Genomic DNA, 21,766 nt, shown 5'->3' with positions numbered 1-21,766 from the left:
GGTCCTCAGCCTGGTTTGTCTTGCGTGGTTGGGTGAGGAGCGACAGATTGCAGGCACAGCCAGTCGGGAGGAGAAGCTGGACACTAATCAGTTGCCTTGTAAGGGTTCGTGGTTTTGGGAAGAGTGAAGTCACACGCCAGCGGCTGGAAATAGTGAATCCGTGATTTGGGGCCAGAGATTATTGTCTTTCTTCGTGTCTGGTGATCAGTAAAAATATCTAGTCAAGACCCTTGATTGTGCAGATAGTGTCTGCAGGATTTTCCTTTAATATTTAAATTACAGAAAATAGCGATTTACGATTGAAATCATAGCCAAGAAATTAAAGATGGTCGTGTTTTATCTCGGTGGCACAGCACATGCGCTCAACATCCGGTCGTTGAGAGAAATACCTTACATTTCCTTAACAATTAAAAACAAATTCGTTTAGTTCAGTAATGTTAAACAGAGTTTAATAAATCCACGCTGAGCTGAATGTTGGCACGTAAATGGTGATCAATTTCTCGGCATGGTTAAAATCTTGTGTAGTGGGTAATGTCCTTGCCTCTGAGCCAAAACTCTGGATTTGGTATGAATTACTGAAAAGGTGTGGTATTCTGACCAGCTCCAGGCCAGACGATCTGGTGCTGCATGTTGTGGAGGTGTGTCACAGCATGTCAGAACAGGCTGATGAACAAACACACAAGATAATAATATTGCATTTTTAGGGGCTATTGCCGAGCAGTGGCAGTGTCCCGATCTCCAGGCAGAAAGTACTCATTTCATATTCCACAGAAGTGTTTCATACTATGTCATAAAAAAAACTGATGGAGAAGTAAATGTTGTCAGTATTGAATTTCAGATTTTAGGCCCAGGGTGACTGAAAGCAAAGTCATTCGTATTGATTGGAGTCACATTTCGCAGCAGTGGAAGTTCATAAATTCAGAAAGTTCATAGATAAGGTAAGTAGGCATAGTTTTTCTTTCCCAGGATCGGGACGTCCAAAGCAGAAGGGCATTGGTTGAAAGTAAGACCAAAAGGATATGGAAGAGGCTTCATGGGGCAACTTTTTCATGCAGATGGTGGTGTGTGAATGGAATGAGCTATCAGCGGAGGCTAGTAAAATTACGGCATTTAAAACACATCTGGATACTGTCAGAGTTGTTGACCTTTTCCAGTAATTTCTGTTTTTGCTAAAAGAAATGCATCATTTTAATTCGGGTATTCTGAATATATTAAACATGTTATTTTTAAATCACACAGGCACCAATAAACACATCTTTAAATGGAGTGGGGCCATTTTAAGCTAATGAAATGGCGCTGTGTATGACAGCATTAACGATGCACCTACATAGAGCAGTGAATGTGACGGACTCATATTTCGGACAGTGTACAAGGAGATGTCACATGGTCCAGTTTGGGAGCAGATGACATTATTGTGTGTTTGAACGCAGAGAGGAAGAAAATGTAATCTGCCCGAGAAGGAATGGCCTATTTTACTCTCTCTGCTTCCTTGTTCCTCTTCACAGCAAAGTGTGAGAGCTAGAAAAAACTCCTCAGTCATCTTTACGTTTTTTTTTACAGAGTAACTACAATATGGAAACAAGCCCTTCGGTTCAACAAGTCTACACTAACCTTCCGAAGAGTAAAACTCCGAGACCAATTCCTCTGTTCTATATTTACCCTTAAAGCACCTTATCCAGAAATCCCTGAACGCTCTGGACAATTGGACATGACAAATCCACTTAACTTACGCATCTTTGGACTGCAGGAGTTAACCGGAGCACCCATTAGAAACTCACGCAGATAAGGGGAGAATATACAAATTGCACACCGACAGTCGCCCGATGCATGAATTAGAACCAAGTCCCTGGCGCTGTGAAGCAGCAGTGCTCACGGCTGAGTCAACACGCCGCCCTTGTGGAGGATTCCTGACCAGAATTCATTGTAATCTCTTTGCTGACTAAAGCAAATGGAATTCAGCCATATTCCGCTGTTTCAGGATTAAATCCCATTTGCTAGCACCTTGTGTGAACAGAATATCTTCATATGTAGAATAGCATTTTAGACAATCTCTCAATTTTTCCTTTTGTCATGAGCTAATTTTTGTACAACGTTCTTTGAAGTTAAATTTGCAGAGTTTTTTTAATCAGTTTGTCTGTGTGCATATGTGTGTTTTTGAGAAAGAGAAATATGATTATATATTTTCATAATCCAAATAGTCTGCCATTCATGTTTTCATCATAGTTTGAATGACATTGATTTAGATCATAAACGTGTTGCTTTTGGAGATTAAAGACACCAAACGAATTTGTTCCTAGATCTGACCCTGACCCATTCTGAGACCTCTACCATTGGCCATATCACCAACCTGTTTACTTTTAACGTTTGTTGTGTGCAGTGTAATAGGGGGACTAGAAAAGGAAGCAGTAACCCAAAAAACCGGGGGACTATAGACCGCTGAGCCTGATGACAGTGATGGGTATGTTGTTGGAGTTTCCCTGAGGGTGTGGTTTTACTTGCCTTTGAAGAGGCAAGTACCGAGCAGGGGTGGTCAACATGGTTTACTGCATGTGAATACATGTCACATTACTTTGAATGAGTTTTGAGAAGAGGTGACAAAGAAGGTTGCTGAATGCAGTTTTGCAGACGATATGGACTTCAGCAAGGTTTTCATAACATTTTGGTTGGTCGACAGATTAGTATGGTTAGGTCACATGGCATACATAGGAAGCCAGTTAATTGGATTCACAATTGGCTTGAAGGAAGTGAGCTTTTTTTTCATTTTGGAGGCTTGTGACCAACAGTGTGCTGCAAGAATCAGGACTGAGTTCATGAGACTTCATCATTTAGAGAAAGGAGTTGGGTGTGACCATCGGAAGCATAGTTAGTAAGTTTACAGATGACAGTGGTGTAGTGAATTATCTCAGAGCAGTACGAGACCACAATTATATGTGCCAAAGGGGCATGAAGTGGCAGATAAATTTTATTTTCCTAACCATGAGGTTTTCCATTTTTAAAGGAAAATAAGTGCAGGAATTATATCAGTGCAGGTAAGGTCCTGGGGCATCTTATGGAACCAAGAGACCTAAGGCAGCAGGCGCATAGTTACATGAAAATGGATCTTTGATAGAGAGTGTTTTGGATGGCCATTTCGCTCTCCTCCTCTGCAGCAATTTTTGTTGGATGGCAGTTGGTCTCCCTCTAATGTTCAAAGTACCGGGTTTATATAGCCCCATGACACATTAAATTATCAAATTTGATTAGTTTCGAGATTTAAAAGCAATTGCATGCAAAGTCCATTGGCTTCTGTTATCCTGATCATTATTTAAACTGTTGGGTTGTATTCAATTGTTGTCAAAACAGCAACCAAAACTCAGGTATCCATTTAACAGCCACTTCTTACATTTAGAACAACTGACCACTATCTGGATACTGCGGTTGTACTTTATCTTGAGAAAAACACTTGCAGTTTTAACGCGACAAGACATGCTTTCAGCTTTATGACATCTCCCCCACTTCATATAGAAAATAAATAACTATCAGAGTGAAAATTAAGTTTTCCCGTCTCTAATTCTTAATCCCATTACAATGAATTAGCTATGTCATTAGTCTTCATTATACCTTTCCCATTAACTCTGCATAAGTACATAACATTGGGATAAGCCAAATCTCTCCAATACTGTTTCCATTAATTCCACGGTAACTCATGTGCTTTCACATTTTACGAACGCAACATGTACATTTCGCAATTTGAAAGCACGTAGCAGAAGGCTCCAATGAAATATTGTTCTATTTCAGTCTTCATTTCGTTCCAAATTTGCGAGCGGATTGTCATTATTGGACGCAAACAGCTCTGACACTGTGCTTGTGACATGAACATTAAAATGTTGTCATGCCAGTTCCAAATTCAATCATTCTTTATCAATAGTGGATTTTTTTTTCTGGCAGATTTGAGTTTTTTTAATCAAGTCGCCAATGTGCCATTTCATTCCATCACCGACTTCCTGTATCAATATATCTCCAACCTTTACATCGCTAGCATCAAACGCAATTTTGAAGGGTTTCAAAATATTTAGTGAACGAAAACTGTTGCGGTGGATAGTATTGATTTTAAATTCTCAACTGCCTCTGGGCAGTGTTCTGTACATCAACATTTTGTGTTCTTCTTTAGTTAATCCATCAATGGCGCCACAACACTATTGAAGTTTGGAAAAGTCTTCCGATAGAACGTCAACTCTGTCTTTGCAAATTCTGTTGTCTTGCTCTGCCAACTGTTCCACGTGATCTTTCATTCACTTGCTAATGATCACTACGTCATACAGATAAGCTGCACAATGTGTTCATCTGGGCATAACACCGTTCATGAGACTTTAAATGTTGCTGGTGTATTATTCATTCAAAGGAGCATCACTTTGGATTAATGCAGCCCATTTGGAATTACAAACGCAACAACGTCTTTCACTTTCTCTGATAATGATGTCTGCCAATAACCATGCTGTAAATTGACATTCGTAATGCGTGTAACTTTTCAAAATTTCTGTTTGCCCGCCGCCAATCTTGGTGTTGCATAGGAGTCCGATTTTGTTATAGTGTTAACATTCCGATACTCCACATAAAGTTGTTGAGTTCCGTCAGGTTTGGGAACTTACACGATCAGCCAACTCCACTAGTTCTGACTCGGCGATGATATCTTTGTTGAGCATCACATCTCCTTCCATCTGGACCTATGTGGCTTTGAAAGGATTAATCTTGTAGGGTTGTTGCTTTATCAGAGCAGCACCCCTACTTCCACCTCATGCACAGTCGTGACATTTTTCCCATCTTTTTTGCTGGATATGTCCTCATCTTATTGCAACAAACAAGAAATTGCGTTCTTCACTCCTGCAACATGTAGCTCACTATCTTCTCCATCAGCTCAAGATCTTCCTTGTTATTTAAAGTATTTTGACGCACATCACTCACCATGACATCTGTAATTTATTCCTCACTCTGCGGGGCACTAAGCAAACACTTGTTTCTCCATTCCCCTGTCTCTATTAGAGTAAGGCTTCAACATATTCTCATGACATATCAGACAACCTTTTGGTTACCGGTATATTTACGAGATAATTTAACTGACTCAACTTGTTTCAATTCGGAAGCGACCACTAAACCTTCCTTTGAAGGGATTTCCTTCCTGTGGTGGCAATGCTAATATATCATCCGGCGAGAAAACGTCAAAGAGCTTATCTGTCACATGCTTCATTCTATTCTGCATCCTCTTCATGCACTGTTCAGTCAACTAAACTACTCGATCTTATCTCTCTCTCAATTGCAATGGACCTCTCACTTCTGGTACGATTATTAACTTGAAGGGAGAAAACTGAGTAGTTCCCTTTGGGCATCTATAATGCCGAACAATTTTATGGGATACCTTTATCCCAATACTTCGGGCAATCTTGACAGTACACTGTGAACATAGTCTTCAGCGTCTGATGCCAACTTTCCAATGCTCCCTGGGATTCAGGATGGTGCACACTTGGTTTGAAGTGTTGTATGACAAGCTATCCATGATTTAGTTAAACAGCCGAGCTGTAAGGACTGTCGCCTTTCAGGGCTAAACATGTCTACCTGACCTGCCTGCTCAGTTTTACTTTCCACCGTTATATCAAACAGGATGTCAGCTAATTCCTTTTTCTTTTGTTTTAGTTTTTCCTTCTTGCTGTAAATTATTACAGTGGGTCGTGTCACTAGACAGTCTGGAAAATTCCTGGATATTCTTCTTTTATCACCTCAGTTACCTGGTCTTCCTTTGAATTCATCACCACAAGGGATGTCAACCCAACTTGGGTCCTGCTAAATTGTTCCGAAGAAAAAACTTCATTCCTGGAACTGGCACTCTGTCACTAACACTCATTGTTACTTCCTCAGACTTGACTTAGATCTCCAATATGATGTTACACAAGGATTGAAAAATTTCTTTCCCCATTCCACAAATTATCACCCGCTCGAGTAACATGTCAGAAAGCGTGCAAATACCTTTGTCTCTTACTATTCGAGGCTGAGAGAAAGGGAGGACTGCAGATGTTGGAGATCAGAGTTTAAAAGTATGGTGCTTGAAAAGCACAGTCTACCAGGCAGAATCGGAGGAGCAGCAGACTTGATTTATCAGAATTGTAGGTGTGGAGGGGAAGGGGAAAGGGGGCTGAGGGAATTAATAGATGGGTGAGGGTGGAGAAGGGTGAAAGGTAGCTTGGACTATGATAGGTGGATGTAGTTGGGGAAGATAATGATGTGCCGGAGGGGAAGGTGAAGTGGATATGTGATAGGACGGCTGGGGCACTCAAACCACACGGTGCCAATGTGGACTTCACCAGTTTCGAAATCTCCCATCCCACTACGATTACCGCACTTAGTTTGCCGTAGCATTTCTCGTAAGTTCTTTGAGCACTCAGATTGCCCAGCCAATTTTTCAAATGAATTAAAGAAGCCTACGACAAATTTCTCATCAAACTTTGGAATAGTTTTAACATATTTCTGTACAGGACTATCTTCTCTCTTCGTCTCCGTCCTGTTCTCTTGACTTTCCTGACCAATTTGCAACTTCTGAAGTTCAAATTGTCTCTCCTTATCTCTTTCTACTCTTTTCCTCTCTCTTTCTGCTCTCTCTTTGCTCAGTTAAGAATCTTCCCTCTTCTTTTCCTCTCTCTTTATCATCTAACTCCATGTATTTCAAATGCGATAAAACATTTTCGAAATCTTCTTCGCTTGTCTAATTCTGTGATACACCTACATGCTTGTCAAAATCGGTTAAATTTTCAAATTTCCTTTTCTTCCAGGTTAAACCCAACCTATCTGCTCATTCTACAAGTGTGCCCTTCCTCCGTCTTTCTCACATTTCTTTGCAAATCTTCAAACCCCAGAACATCTTTCACAATGTCAAGATCCACTTCTATCACTTTTTAACTTAATCATCCACAAGTGTTCAAAATTAAACACATTTTCTTACCTAACCTTTACTCAAAGATCACGGACAATAATTGCCATGTGTTGGATCTGCTGGGATCTTTTGTACCACAAGTCTGTTCACATCTGTCTAAATCACGATAAGCCTCCAAACAGTTATGACGTCAATGCCGAACCCCTCTGAGAGTTATAACCAAACACCACAAAAGCTCAGCTCGCCTTCTAAGCTAGTAAACAAGGAGTGACAGAGAACTCCCAATTTCCACCATTAAAGAAAAATGGTGGATCAATTTACTTTCTGAACTCGAATAGTAACAATAAACGGCGATTATTCATAACTACAAGCCCCCTTTGCTAAACTGATTACTATCTGACTCCAACTGTTTAAAATATGCTGTTCCAATAACCCATTTATTAAATATTACATTAAATCAATCTCAACACCACACAGTCTCTGTCTTTCTCCCGGTCTTCAATATTCCAGCTGTTGGTATTCCTGCATAATCTTATTTATTTTATTTTACTGCAAGCATGTTTGACATGAGAAAGTATCTTTGATAGACTTTTAAAAATTTTAGTTCAGACCAAGATGTTAGATGGCCAATTAACTTTCTTTCTTTACAGCAGTTGCTCTTGCTGTAATTTTTCGAAAGATCGGGTTTACATTCTTCCCATGACACATTGAATTCTGATAATTCGACTGGTTTCAACGTGTTAAATCAATACAGTTCAGCTTCCATTTGCCTTCTGATATCCTGGGCATGATAAACACTAATTGATTAAATTCGACTTTTTTTGGCAAAGCAGCAAACAAAACTCGGGTATTCATTTACCAGCCAATTTTTACATTTGGAACCGTCTGATCTGTAGCTGCGGATTTCCATGAAATTCAGCAAAACCCATTGTGTCTTCACGTGACCAGATAGGCTTTCAGCTTCATAAGAGTTGTGTATGCAGGAGCTTACGTGCTCTAAGAGTCGATGACTTGAAGACCCCTGGATGTATTCTCTTTCGTGTCTCTTGACCAAGGTTCTTTAATAACCTCGCAGCATTTAATCAGTACAAAATGAGATTTATGCTATTTGTTACCCACATCGAAATCATGTGTCTACTTTGCAAATTGCTGTTGTACAATAATGATCCGGGTGATAACCCGTGAGTAACGGCTTTCAGTCAAGACATGAAGCGCTTCCTTTAATGTCTCCGCTAAGAACTTTGCAATCCATGTAGTATATCTACATTTACTCATGGACATTCGCTCACCTGTCAACAACCACGTCGAAAGTATTCTGCTAAATCAAATGCACCCCTTGACTGAGTTCTCATTTGTGGACGCCCCAACTGCATCGGTTTCCCAAAGATTATTTCCCTTTCCCGAAGATAAGCTGATTCTGCCAAGTCATATCTTGATTCCGCAAGTCTCTAGTTATCACATTCCTTATTAAAGTTTACAATAATTTCGTAAGCACTGGCATCAAGTTGTCCAATATTTAGATTTGATTTGTCTCCCCTCTCCCTACCGTCTTTAACATTTCGGTTATTAAAGGTAGTTTGCAGTCGGTAAGAAGTAGAATTTTCAATATAACCAGCCTTGAAGAAGATTCAATAACGATTTCTTGTGGTTACAACATTTAAATAAAACATGAAAATGAAAGGTTTGGAGGTATATGGGCCAAGCGTCGGGAGGTGGGACTCGGTTAGTTTGGGATTATGATAATCTAAGGAGAAAGTTAGGACTGCGGGTGCTGGAGATCACAGCTGAAAAATGTGTTGCTGGAAAAGTGCAGCAGGTCAGGCAGCATCCAAGGACCAGGAGAATCGACGTTTTTCCGAAATTAAACCGGGAGTGAGGAGGAGACTGGGATATTACCATGGTGCTAATGGTTAAGAATAGTGAATGGGGAGGATATTGAAATTTTAAATCTGTTCAGGACTAAAAGGGTTACGGAGTTTTAGAAAATTTTGGTTCATCATCGCATATCGGTGAGTAATTTGAAAATAGTAATTTGGCAGTACTAATTGCAAAGAATTGATTTTTGATTGGAACTGAATTATTGACATCCAACTTTCCAAATTTTGAATAATATAAGCAGCAATTCACTTCAGCCTGTTTTAATAGACAGATAGAAGACGTACCAGGTGCACCAATTATACCAAGGATGGGATAGTAACCACCTTGAATAAGCATCAGCATACTACGAATCCGGCATGTTAATTGTATCAAAGAATCATGCCCATCGCTGGAACATTCCAGTCTATTGTTTTAAGATTCTGAACCATTGTTGGAACTTTCCAGTCTCATATTCTCAGAATCAGCTCCACTGTTGGAACATTCCACAGATTCTGATCCTTTGTGGGAACCTTCCATTCACACGTTCCCAGATTCTGATCCATTGTTGGAACAGTTCCAGTCTAATGTTCTCAGATTCAAATCTCTCCTCTCTCTGGAGATGCTCCTCTCTGTTCATGCTGGAAGTGTGGCTCCTAATCATAGTATGGAATAACACATTGAACCAATTCCTTTATTAATAGAATATGCAAACCTGCAGTGAATAATTTATGACTTACGGAGACTCACATTAATCACATTCGGTGAACAAATAGCTCCAGTTAGCACCTTTCAATTCAATACTGTTTTATTAAAATTCAAAACAATGATTGTAATTTACACATTCTGGATGGGAAATGCAAGGGTGACAGAGGGAAGGAATGTTGGGGATGGTAAATCAGTTGTGTGTAAACATTCAAACTACCTTGGGTATTGGAGTAATACCAGAGGTTCTCGGAAAATGCATATGATTCTCTGTTTATACATGGAAATATAAATCCTGAACCTACTAATACTCGTAAAAATTTGAGAAATCTATTCCAGGACATGATCTGAGGTGAAAATGCGCTGAAGACAACGTGGGGTTATAAGAAACAGACGACATGGTAATGTTAATCGGGACTTGCACCTAGGAGACAATTGGGCATGCAGATACTGGAGAATTCTGTATAGAAAAAGCTTGGACATGGAAAAGGCACAGCAGGTCAGGCAGAGTCCGAGAAGCGAGAGTCAACGTTTCAGGCAAGACACTTCATCAGGACTGGAGAGGCGGAAGGAGGCTGAGAGATACATGGGGTTTGAGTGTGGGTCTGGGGAAAGTCGGCAACAATTGTGAAAAGGTAGGTGGTGATATCGAGATGTCGGTGGTGAGTGTGGAGTGGATCGGTGAGAAAGAAAATGGACTGGTCGGTCTCCTCTAGAGGGCAGATCTGAGTCGGAAGGATGGACATGGGATGTGTCTGTAGATTGGCGTTTTGCAAACGGTTGAATGCAATGTTCATCACAAGTGTTTGTAGGCTTCCGAGATGGAAGATGAGGTGATACTGCTAGAATCCTGGAAAATCTCTTCAGAACCCCGTCCAGCGTTATAATATCCTTCTGCGAACACGGTGATCAGAACTGCACACATTTCTCCAGAAGAGGTTTCACCCATGTCCTGCACAACCTCATGATGATTTCTCTACTCTCAACTCAATCGTCCAAGCAACAAAATTACCTTAATCATCCTGCATTGCAAACTTCAAAATGTTAGAACTGCATCACTGCTTCCCTTTTTTCTCCAACACTAACAAAGCCCGACCATTAATTGCATTAGCCTTGTTTGTTTTACCAAAGTGCCATAGCTCTCATTTATTTAAGTTAAACTCCGACTGCCTCAACTCAGCCCAGTGAGTGTTATTAATACCGTCTTACCCTCCCCCTTCAATTTTAAAATGTGTTCCCCTGTCCAGAAGCCCGACAAACACCAATCTTGATTTTCCCAAAAACGCAGAGCTTGGTTTGACTTGCACAGGCAGAGGGAGGAGTGGATAAGGAGAGGCTATAAAGTAAACAATTGCCTTGTGTCAATGAATGATTTTAGGAAGAGGGAAGCCACATGTTAGAGTGTAGGAATAGTGACAGGTATTTTTTTTTGGCCAGAAATGTTTCGTGACCTCTGGTGTTCAGTAATAGCATGTATTCGAGATCCTTCATAATGCAAAATTTGTCTGCAGGACTTCTGTCCTGAATATTTCAGACTAAAGATAACAGCCATTTTAAATGGCGAGTAGAGCCAATTAATTAAAAGATTTTCGTAGTTTATCTCTATGACAAGACACATGCACTCAACATCCTATAGCTGAGGGACATAGCTTGAGTTTGATTAGTATCGTTCAGTAATTTTAATCAGATTGTAGCACATCCAAGCAGAGCTGAATGCTGACCCTTAAATATGATCCAAACCCTGGACATGTTTTAAGCTGTATGTAGTGTGCACCACTCAAGCCTTTTAACCTGAATTCTGGATGTGATTCCAGTTCATGAACATAGGGTAGTGCCCCTATCTCTTAAGCACATGGTCTGGTTTCAAGTACTGATGTCCCAGTGGTGTCTCGTAGCATGTCAAACAAGCTGATGGACAAACATGCAGGAGAATCATGTTGCAGATTTTGGGGCTACTGCTGGGTCATGTTACTGTCCCTACCTCTGAGCATAACTGTTTAGATGCAAACCCAACAGTGATGTTTCATAATGTATCTGAACACATTGATTATCTGTTAGAATTGTTACTTGATGAGAAGGAACAGTTGTCAGTGTCGAATTTGAGAATCTAGGCCTAGGCTGACTGAAAGCACTGCCATTCATAATTATTGCAGTCAAACGTACACATTCTGGAGATCTATGAAATCATGGATAGGGTGAATGGTCGACGTCTGTTTTGACAGCGTTGGGGAGTCCAAAACGAGGAGACATGGGATTAAGGAGGGCAAAGAAAGAGTTAAAGGGATCTAAAGGGCAAGTTTTCCATGTAAAGTGTGATGTTTCTATGGAGTATTCTGCCAAAGGAAATGGTGCAAGTTGGTATAATTACAGCATTTAAAAGGGATCTGGATAGGTTTATTAATGGAGGTATATGGGCCAAATGCTATCAAATGGGACTCGATGAATTTGGAATATTTGGTCGGCTTGGATGAGTCGAAGGGTCTGTTTCCCTATTGTACATCACATTGATTGACTGATTGAATTGATTAAGTTCTCTTTGTAATCTTAGATTGGTAACCATTACACAATCATTGCCCAATACTCAAACAACCTTGATGTCATCCGCAAATCTGCTGATCTTGCCTTCTGTACTTATCATCTAAATCATTTATATAATTAACAAACAAAACTGGATGCAACGATTTTACCTATGGATCATCGCTGCTCACAGGCTTCCAGTCCGAAAAACACCCTCTACACCAGCCTGTCCTCTGCCATTAAACAGATGTTCACAGAAACACACATACCCGCGCACGCACATACACACATAAACACACAGAGAGATATATAGAGACCCAGCGACAGTCATATCTTTAATACAGAAACAGACATGTTTTGATTAAACAGTGGTCAAGAGTTACAATGAAAAAGCGAGAGAATTGTGTTGATAAACGTTTCAGTCATGATCGAAGAGATAAGTAGACTTAACTGGCAAAATGACTTAATTCCAATTTCCTATATTGTATGGCCTGAAGGTATCAGGAATATTTTCCCAAAGTTGTGTTGGAGGCTGAGCTTGATAAATTCTTTACTGAACAGAAAAAATATCACTTTGAGATAGCTTTGAGGGGCTGACTGTTCTACGTCTATTTCCATTTGTGTGCCTTTATTTCTCAAAAGAGGAGGTGACTTGCTGTAAAGTTAACACACTTTAAAATTAAGTGGTCTCCTATTTACGTTTGATATAAGTTTGCTCCTTTTTCCTTCGGACTGTGTGATCTGTGGTGCTGTCATTCACAGGGAACAGTGAAGACTGGGTCATTGAAAATATTCAAGGCTAACCTTAATGATCTTTATTTCATGGAACAGTCAACATTTATTGGGAACAGACATTTCGGGGGTGCTCAATAACAACCAGACAGCCATGATCTTTCCAAATTGGAACAGAATGGCCAAATGCTGTTCCTACCCTACATGGTTTTCTCTTAATGAACCTCTCAAGGCAGCAACAGAGGGGCAGGAATATCCCATTCAGCCACTCAGCATAGTTACACTGAGGCAGGAGGATACAATTTCTCCCCCTTTGGTGTTAAACAGGAATAGAGTGACGTCGTCAGTCATGTGAGTAAATTACACAGCACAGGCAGAGTCCATGTCACTGTTTTAGGATGTTACATAGGACTTGTGGAGCGCTGTTAGCTGACAAAAATGTACAGATGAGATAATTACTTATTTTCCAAATGGAAATCGGTATGTCGTGGAAATCATCAGGAATCAGAATGAGGTCATCAACAGTTTACAATCTCAATTACTTATTTGGATGAAGGGGCTGAATGGATTGGCCCTCGGTTTGCTCATACACCAGGTTAGTAATCAAATACAATGTCATAGGAGACAGAGTGTATGCTTTGGCATACAGACAGGAGGGTACTGAGCAAACCTTCGACAGAAAAGCAGTACAACGTGGATGTTGGGAAGTTTGTGTTTTGGAGACATGACAAAACAGCAGAAAATTACTTAAAAGGAAGCAGAATGCGGAAACCGGTGGTACAGAAGGTTTATTTACGTCCTTCTACATGAATTACGTCAAGTTACTCTGCTGGTGCAGTCATGTGATGTGAAGTTAGGCTGAATGATGCTGTTTCGCGCGAGGGGTGTCCTGTATGATCATCGGGATAATTTTCTGCATCAGTATAGGACATTGCTGAGATCCCATCTGATGCATTGCGTGCAGTTATAAATCCCTAAACTTAATAATAGCATAAATTGTGATCCAAAACTTTCAGATATATTTTAATTTTCTCGTTCTTGGGATGAAGTCATCACGTAATCAACGATTAACTGTTTAGGCCTGAGAATGAGAGGTGGCCGAATTGACCACATAAGATCATGAAGAGGATGTAGCGAGTGAATACTTGATGATATTTCCTTTTGTGTGAGAGAATACAACAGGGGAAATAATTTAAAAATAGGAGAGGTTCTTGGGTAAGGTCACTGGACCAGAAAGTTTAAATCAGATTTCTCTTAATATATGCTGGCAGACATGCAGAGCCTTTCCAGCAATATTTGTACTTAATTTAGAATTAGACACCTTCATTTTACTTCAGATATTGTGAAATCATTAAACGTTTATTTTTTATATTCCACAGGCACATATTAACACACCTTCCCATCAGGTAGGGCCATTTTTCTATGTAAACGATTCTATGCACGACAGTAGTACTGATGCATTTATTTGGAGAAGAGAATGTGTTGAAATCATATAGTTCCAACAAAGTTCTAGAAGTCCTCACATGGTCCAATTTGCAGTCTAATAACGTTACTGATTCATCTTAGAGAGGGAAAATGTAATATATTTGAGAAGGAAGAGTCGACTGCTTCCTTTCTCTTTCCCTATCCCTCATCCAAAAAATATGTGCGAGCCACAAAATAAAGCCTATTCGTCTTTACCACTAATGAAGGTTTCTGCTGTTTTATCATTACCCCAAAACATAAACTTCCCAACATTCACACTGTACATTTTTTGTCGAAGGTTTGCTCACTACACTCCTGTCTGTATGCTATTGCACGAAGCAAAGAAATTCAGCCAAATCCAACTGTTTCAGGAAGGAATTCCATTGCCAGTATCTCGTGTAGGCACAATAACTTCAAAAGTTATCATTCAGAAATGATAGTGAGAGGACTGACAGGCGATTCCGTGGCTTCAAATGGGAATCCACAATGATCTATTACCTCCAAGGTGCCACGATCAAGGATGTCTCAGATGGACTCCAGAAAGTTCTTCAGGGGGGCGGTGAGCAGGTAGAAGTCATTGTCCATGTTGGTGAAACGACAGAGGTGGAAATAGGGATGAGGTTCTGCAGAATGATTAGAGAGTGCTAGGAATGAAGTTAAAAATCAGGACCACGATGGAGGAAATATCCGGATTCCTTCCAGTGCCACGTGCTAGTGAGAGTAAGAACAGGAGGAAATGACAGATGAATGCATCGCTAAAGAATTGGGGATGGGGATGGATATTCTAATCCTTACTGCGGCAGAAGTGACGTGTTCAAGTGGGAGGAGTTGCACCTGAACTGGAGGAGTCAAATAACTTGGCGGACAGGTCTGAAGGTGCTGAAAGGGAGGGGTTAAGGGTTTAAGGGGTGAGCGAAAGTGAGACGTGGGGTCATTAGCAGCAGGGGCCAAAGCGTGGCTGGAAGGAGATACGTAATCAGAAACAGTAAGGTGAAGTTAAATGTCAGGTCAGGCTGGAACACGACAGAGATCAATGAACGCCTTTTGGATTAAATTGCATCAATTCCATTGCAAGATGTCTGATAGGTGAGACCAATGAACCAGGGCATGGATAGTTACGTGGGACTCATATATTACAGACATTTCTGAAAGATACCTAAGGAAGAGACGGGAATGGCAGCTTCAGGTTCCAGATTACAGGTGGTTCCAGTGGGACAGAAATGGTGGAAGGAGGTGAGGGGGAGTTGCAGTTTTGATTAAGATGAGTATTACAGCAATGATCAGAGATGAAATAACTGAACGATCATCCAGTGATGCTTTGTGGTTGGAACTAAGAAAATAAGAAGGTGATGGTGACGTTATTGTGATTGTCCTATAGGACTCCCAAATAGTCAACGGGAATTATAGGAGCAAAAATATATAGAGAGGTTTGGGAGACTTGCAGGGGCAATAAGAGAGTTATAGTCGGACGTTTTAATTTTAACAGCATTGATTGGGAATGACAAACAATTAAGGACTTAGATGGGATGAATCTATTAAGTGCGTTCAGAAAAAAATCCTCAAGCAGTATGTCGAGGGTCCTACTCAGGAAGGGGCAAATCTCGAACTAATCTTGGGGATTAGGGCAAGACAGATGACGGTGGTGTCAGTGGGGGAGCACTTTGTGTCTCGTCATCACAGTTCTATTACTTTTCATATGTTTATGGCGAGGGACAAAACTGGTCCATAGGTTGAAGTTCTAACTTTGGGCAAGGTCAATTTTGATGGCATTAAACAAGAGCTTGCAGGAGTTGGTTGGAGTAGTTTGTTTGCAAGCAAAGGGACCTCTGGCAAGTGGGAGCAGTTTAAGAGTGTGATGGCTGGACTTCAACGTCTATATGCTCCTGTGAGGGTAAAGAGCAAACTTGGCAGGAAGATGGACACTGGATGACAAGAGGTATTGGGGCTTTAACTATAAAAAAAGGTGTGGCTCAAGTCCAGGAAGCTGGTCAAGGGTATCCCTGAAGGTATACAGGGAATAGAGGAGTTTACTGAAGAAAGAAATCAGGAAAATGGAACTAGCGTATGACATAGTTTGGCTGAGATGATTAGAGTGAATCCAGTTCTTTCAGTATATTAAAGAAAAGAGAATAATTATGAACCCTCAAGGGCGAAACTGGTCATATATATGTAGAACTGCAGGAGATAGGCAATGCTCTCACTGAATATTTCTCCTCGGTGTTTACCATGGAGAAATATTTGAAGACTTTGGAGCTTGGGGAGGTTTGTGGTGATAACTAAGATACAGGCGATATCACAATAGAGGAGGATTTGAATGTATTAGAAGGTATAAAGGTGGATACATCTCCTAATCATGTCTAGACGGTAAGAGGCTAGAGCAGAATTTACGGAGACACTGTTTGGTATTCATGCATCATCATGAGCCATGGGTGAGGTCCCAGAAGACTGGATGGTGGCGAATGTTGAGCCTTTATTCACGAAGGAAAGTCACCAAAAAAAGTGGGAACTCAACCTGGTAGACTATGGAATATCAGTTTCTCGAGAAGATTTGGAGATAAGACATACGTGTATTTGGAAATAAAGGACTTTATTAGGAATATTTTATTTATTTTAATAATGATTAGTAGTAATTGATATGAAACTGCAAAGACTACGTAGCTTTGTGAATGAGAGATCATGCCACAAAAATTTGTTTGAATTCTTTGATGAAGTGACCAGGAAGGTTGAAGAAGGCAGAGTGGGAGATGTAGTCTATAGGGATTTGAGTTAGGCCTGTGATAAGGTTCCACGTGATAGGCTGCCCTGGAACGTTCGATGGCAAATTAGATACATAACTTGTTGATGGTAGGAAGCAGCAGGTAATAAGTGGGACGATGCTTGTCGGATTGGAGACCTGTGAATAGTGGCGTGCCTCAGGGCTGGTGCTGGTCCCATTACTGTTTGTAATCTATATCAACGATTTGGATGAGAATGTGCAAGGCACGATTCGTAAGGTTATTGATGGCAATAAAATAGGCAGTATCATGGACAGTGAGGAAATGTCTCAGAAATTGTTGCAGGGCCTGGATCAGCTGGGGAAGTCGACCATGAATTCACAAAGGGAGGTTAATGTCGATAAGTATAAGATATTGCATTTTGGGAAGAAACATAAAGGTAGGAGTTTCATGTGAATGGTAAGGCCTTAAGGACTGCGGAATAGAGGGACCTTGAAGTTCAGGTGCACAGTTTCCTGAAAATGAAGTCACTGGTACACAGAGCAGTGAAGAAGGCTTTTGGAACACTGGCCTTCATTATTCAGGGGATTGAGTATAGAGGTTGGGAATATATGTTACGGTTATACACAACTTTGGTAAGGCCGCACTTGTAGCGTTGTGTTCAGTTTTGGCTACGTTGCTAAATGAAGCATGATATTAAAGTGGAAAGATTTCAGGAGAGATTCTTTCAGGATGTTGCCAGGACCTAATGGTCTGAGTTGCAGGGAGAGCTTGGACAAGCTAGCACGTTTTTTCTTCAGAGCATAAGAGACTGAGAGGGGTTCTTACAATAAAGTGTACAAGATCATGAGAGGCATGCATGTGGTGATTGGAAACAGCCTTTTTTTTCCCCGGATTTTGAAAATTCGAGTATTCGAGCATCACTGTAAGAGGGATAAAAATTAAGGAAACCTGGGGGCCAACTCTTTACTCGGAGGGTCGCACGCATATGGAAAGAGTTGTCAGTGGAAGTGGTAGAGCCGGTTACATTCCCAATATATAAAAGACACTTGGACAAGTGCATGGATAAGAAATATTCAGATGCAAGGAAAGTGGGGTTAGTGTGTTTGGACTATTTGGTGAGAATGAATCAGTTGGGCCAAAGGGACTGTCTACATAATGTATGACGCTATAACTCTCCCACGAGAATAGCATTTAAGTAAAACTCTCATATTCCCTTTTGTCATGAGTTTGAATAATACTGCGACAAAGTTCTTTCAAGTTAGCACTGCAGAGATTTTGTTTTACAGCTTGTAACCAACTGTGTGTGTGCGTGCGTGCGACTGTGTGTGTATGCGCGCGCCTTTGTGTGTGTGTGTGTGTGTGTGTGTCCGTGTGTGTGTCCGTGTGTGTGTGTGTGCGTGTGTGTGTGTGTGTGTGTGTGTGTGTGCGTGCGCGCGCGCGCCTGAGTGTGTGCGTGTGTGTGTGTGCGCGCGCCTGTGTGTTCCACAGTATTTTTCAAATGGAAACGTCAATGCACATATTTGTAATAATTACTGGAAGTTCTTCTTTCCATTATAGTTTTAATAATTTTGGTTTGTTCATAAACGTGTTGGTTTAGCAGATTAAGGCAATCTGCCTGAATTGTTCCAAAACCGACACTGACATACTCTGAGAACCATGCCATTTGCCATATTTCTAAACCAGTAATATTCTTGCGACAAGTGGAGGAATTCTAAAAAACGGACTTCCCCAGAAGTTCTGTTTACATTTGTTTCTTTGTTTGCATTTATTCAAAGCTGAGTTAAATATTTGACAGAGAAGTGAGTCATGGACGAAGGGATACAGACAGAGATCATTACCTGATGATCCACAATCCTAGTGATTGGTGAAGACTCAAAGTGCTTAATAATCCAGTCCTTATGCTTCGTACACTATCCCGATGTTCCATTCAGACCCTCAAAACTGCTCGACTGGAACAGTTGGAGGCCACTTACTGCTATCACTTGGTGCACTGAAACAGACGAGACCATTCAGCCCTTCATAACAGTCACACATAGTTTGGGAGAGTTGGAAAACGTAATTTGGAAAACAGATTGGGTGTGAAAGACGCCGCTGATTTCTTTACAGAGCTTCCCCTCTCTGCGACTTGTGCTCGATTTGTCGCTCATGTTGCAGTCTCAGATCCACTGTGAATCCAGATCCATACCTCACCCAGAGATGGCTCACAAAATCTCTGGTCGCCCTAACTGCAACATTCAATAACATACCTTCCAGGAAAATAACGCCGACTAATTTTCCAATGACAGAGTGTGACAACATTAGAAAAACGAGCAGGTCTTTCACACTCCCAAGCCTGCCCTACCTTTCAATAAGATCATTGCTGAACTGCAGTCAGTTTCATATCCTCTTTAATGCTCGATTCTTCATAGCCCTCGCCTTTCTGAAGGTCAAACTCCATCTACACACAACTTAAATACTTCCATAAAACATTAGACATAGAACAGTATTCATCCCATACCATCCACAACATTATCACTTTTGGGAACCTCCCATCTCCAGTCGCCAACCTCAGGGTCGGGGAACCCTGCACCACCCGGTTTTACCTCATACCTAAAATTCACAAACCTGACTGCCCTGATCGACAGATTATCTCAGCTTGTTCGTGCCCCACAGAAATTGTGTCAGCATGCATTGACACTATCCTGTCCCCACATATATTCAGGACCACACCCACACACTCCACCACTTTCACGACCTTCGTTTCCCGGGCCTCCAACTGCTACTCTTCACCAGTGCAGCAGCAATGTTCTTTTAGGACTTGATGTGCTTGGACTGTACGTGTTGCTGCTGGGACAGAACGGAAGATATTTTACACCATTGTCACCCCCCAGTGCTACCTCCAAATGTTGGCCAACGCAGAGGAGCACAGATTCATCCGCAGCAGATTATGTGGCCAGGGCGGGAGTGAGTGTTGGCTGTAGCTTGTAATCATCAGGATATTTTCTTGACCATGTAAGACCTGGTGCAATGATACACCCAGGATTTGTTAGAAAGTTTGAAGACTCCCAGGTCAGTGTCCTCCTCACTGTTTACCCCTGTGCTGTTCTGTCTGCTAAGGGAATATTCCTTATGAAGGGCTTTTGCCGAAACGTCGATTTTCGCCCTCCTCGGAAGCTGTGTGACCTGCTGTGCTTTTCCAGCACCACTCTAATCTATTCCCTCTGCTGTGTCCATCTTGTTGGTAGTGGATGGAACTGAATGCTTTGCTGGGCCATTTCTTTGAGAAGTTAAAATTCAGACACGTGTGAGTTGTAGGTCCGGAGTCATCCTTTCGGAAAGGATGGTAGAATATAGTCCCTAAAGGGCGTTTATATTTCTAACAATGTTGGATTTGGATCACACATTTGGACTGAGTTCAAATTTCATCGTCTCCCTTTTTATCCTGAGAACATTATCTGCATGACTCTCTCAGTTTCTGTAAAAGTACACAATTACCTCCTGATAAGACCAAGATTTCAACAGTACATTTCAATTTGAACAGATTTCCTGAAACAGAGATGTGCTCGGACCCACGGAGAGAGCACCTTAACCCAATCTCACAGAGAGAGCATGTGTTACAAGTCACACAGAAAGAGCACCTGAACCCTGTACCACAGAGGGAGCATCTGTATCCAGTCCACATCAGAGAGCAACTGCACCCAGTCCCACAGAGGTAGCACCCGTATGCAGAGCATAGAAAGAGCACCTGAAGCCATTCCCACATGGCAAAGCACCTGTAATCAGTCCCACAGAGAGATCACCTAAACGCAGTATCACAGAGAGAACAACAGTACACAGTCCAACAGAGAAAGCAACTGAACCCAACCCCACGGAGAGAGGCGATGAACCCAGTGCCACAGAGAAGACACCTGAGCCCTGTCCCACAGAGTGTGCATCTGAACACAAGAGAGAGCACACATACTCAATCCAACAGAGTGAGCTCCTGAAAACAATCCCACGGAGTGATCACATGTAACCAGCTCCACAGAGAGAGCAACTGTACCTCGTCCCACACAGAGAGCACCTCTACTGAGAAGCACAGAGAGAAAACTCGAACCCAGTCCCACAGAGCGATCACCTGTTCCAGTCCCACCTTGAAGCACATGAACACAGTCGTACAGAGTGACCACGTGTAGCAGTCAGACACAGAGAGCACCTGAAGGCTCTCACCTCACAGTGAACAAATTAGTGGAACATTAGGAAATTGGAGGTGTAATAACATTTCACATCGGCTGGGCAGTTAAGCGCCTTTTGTTAATAGGAGCAAATTGCTTCGACATTAGGTCACTGGGACGTTAATAGCACATCTCATGGTTTGTATATTTGGAAAGCTTCCACTCTGTGTGAGAACTTTGGTGGGACATCAAATCCCTAGAGATTTTATAACATTTTCGACATTTTGGCATTGAAATAGTCTCTCCTCAGTGTGAACATGTTCATGGCTCAATAGTCACGCGAGGCTGGAATTGAAGCCACGTCCCTTGTGCTGTGAGGTAACAATGCGAACCACTGACACAAATGCATAAGAGAAAGGAAAGTCTCAGCAGGTCTGGCAACTTCTGTGAATCGAAGTCTGAGGAACTTTTTCAGGTTTGGTGACCCTTCCCCAGTTCTGCAGAACTGAATTGTTTCGCATGATTTCTGTTCAGAGATGCTCCCAGACCTACCACGCCTTTCCTGCAACTTCTGCTTTTGTTTCTACTTTGCAGCATCCACAGTTCGTTTGTATTAAATTTTAGGCTAACAACTGAGCCGCCGTGCTGGACTATATAGCCACCATTTTAAATGCTCAACATTGTTGCCGTTCAATGTGAAAGGAATCTTTCTATTTGTTTCCTACAAGTATACTTGATCTATACAA

This window comes from Chiloscyllium punctatum, chromosome 19, assembly GCF_047496795.1.
Source record: "Chiloscyllium punctatum isolate Juve2018m chromosome 19, sChiPun1.3, whole genome shotgun sequence".
In the NCBI taxonomy this organism is placed as follows: Eukaryota; Metazoa; Chordata; class Chondrichthyes; order Orectolobiformes; family Hemiscylliidae; genus Chiloscyllium; species Chiloscyllium punctatum.
Note: the sequence above shows the minus strand (reverse complement) of the source record.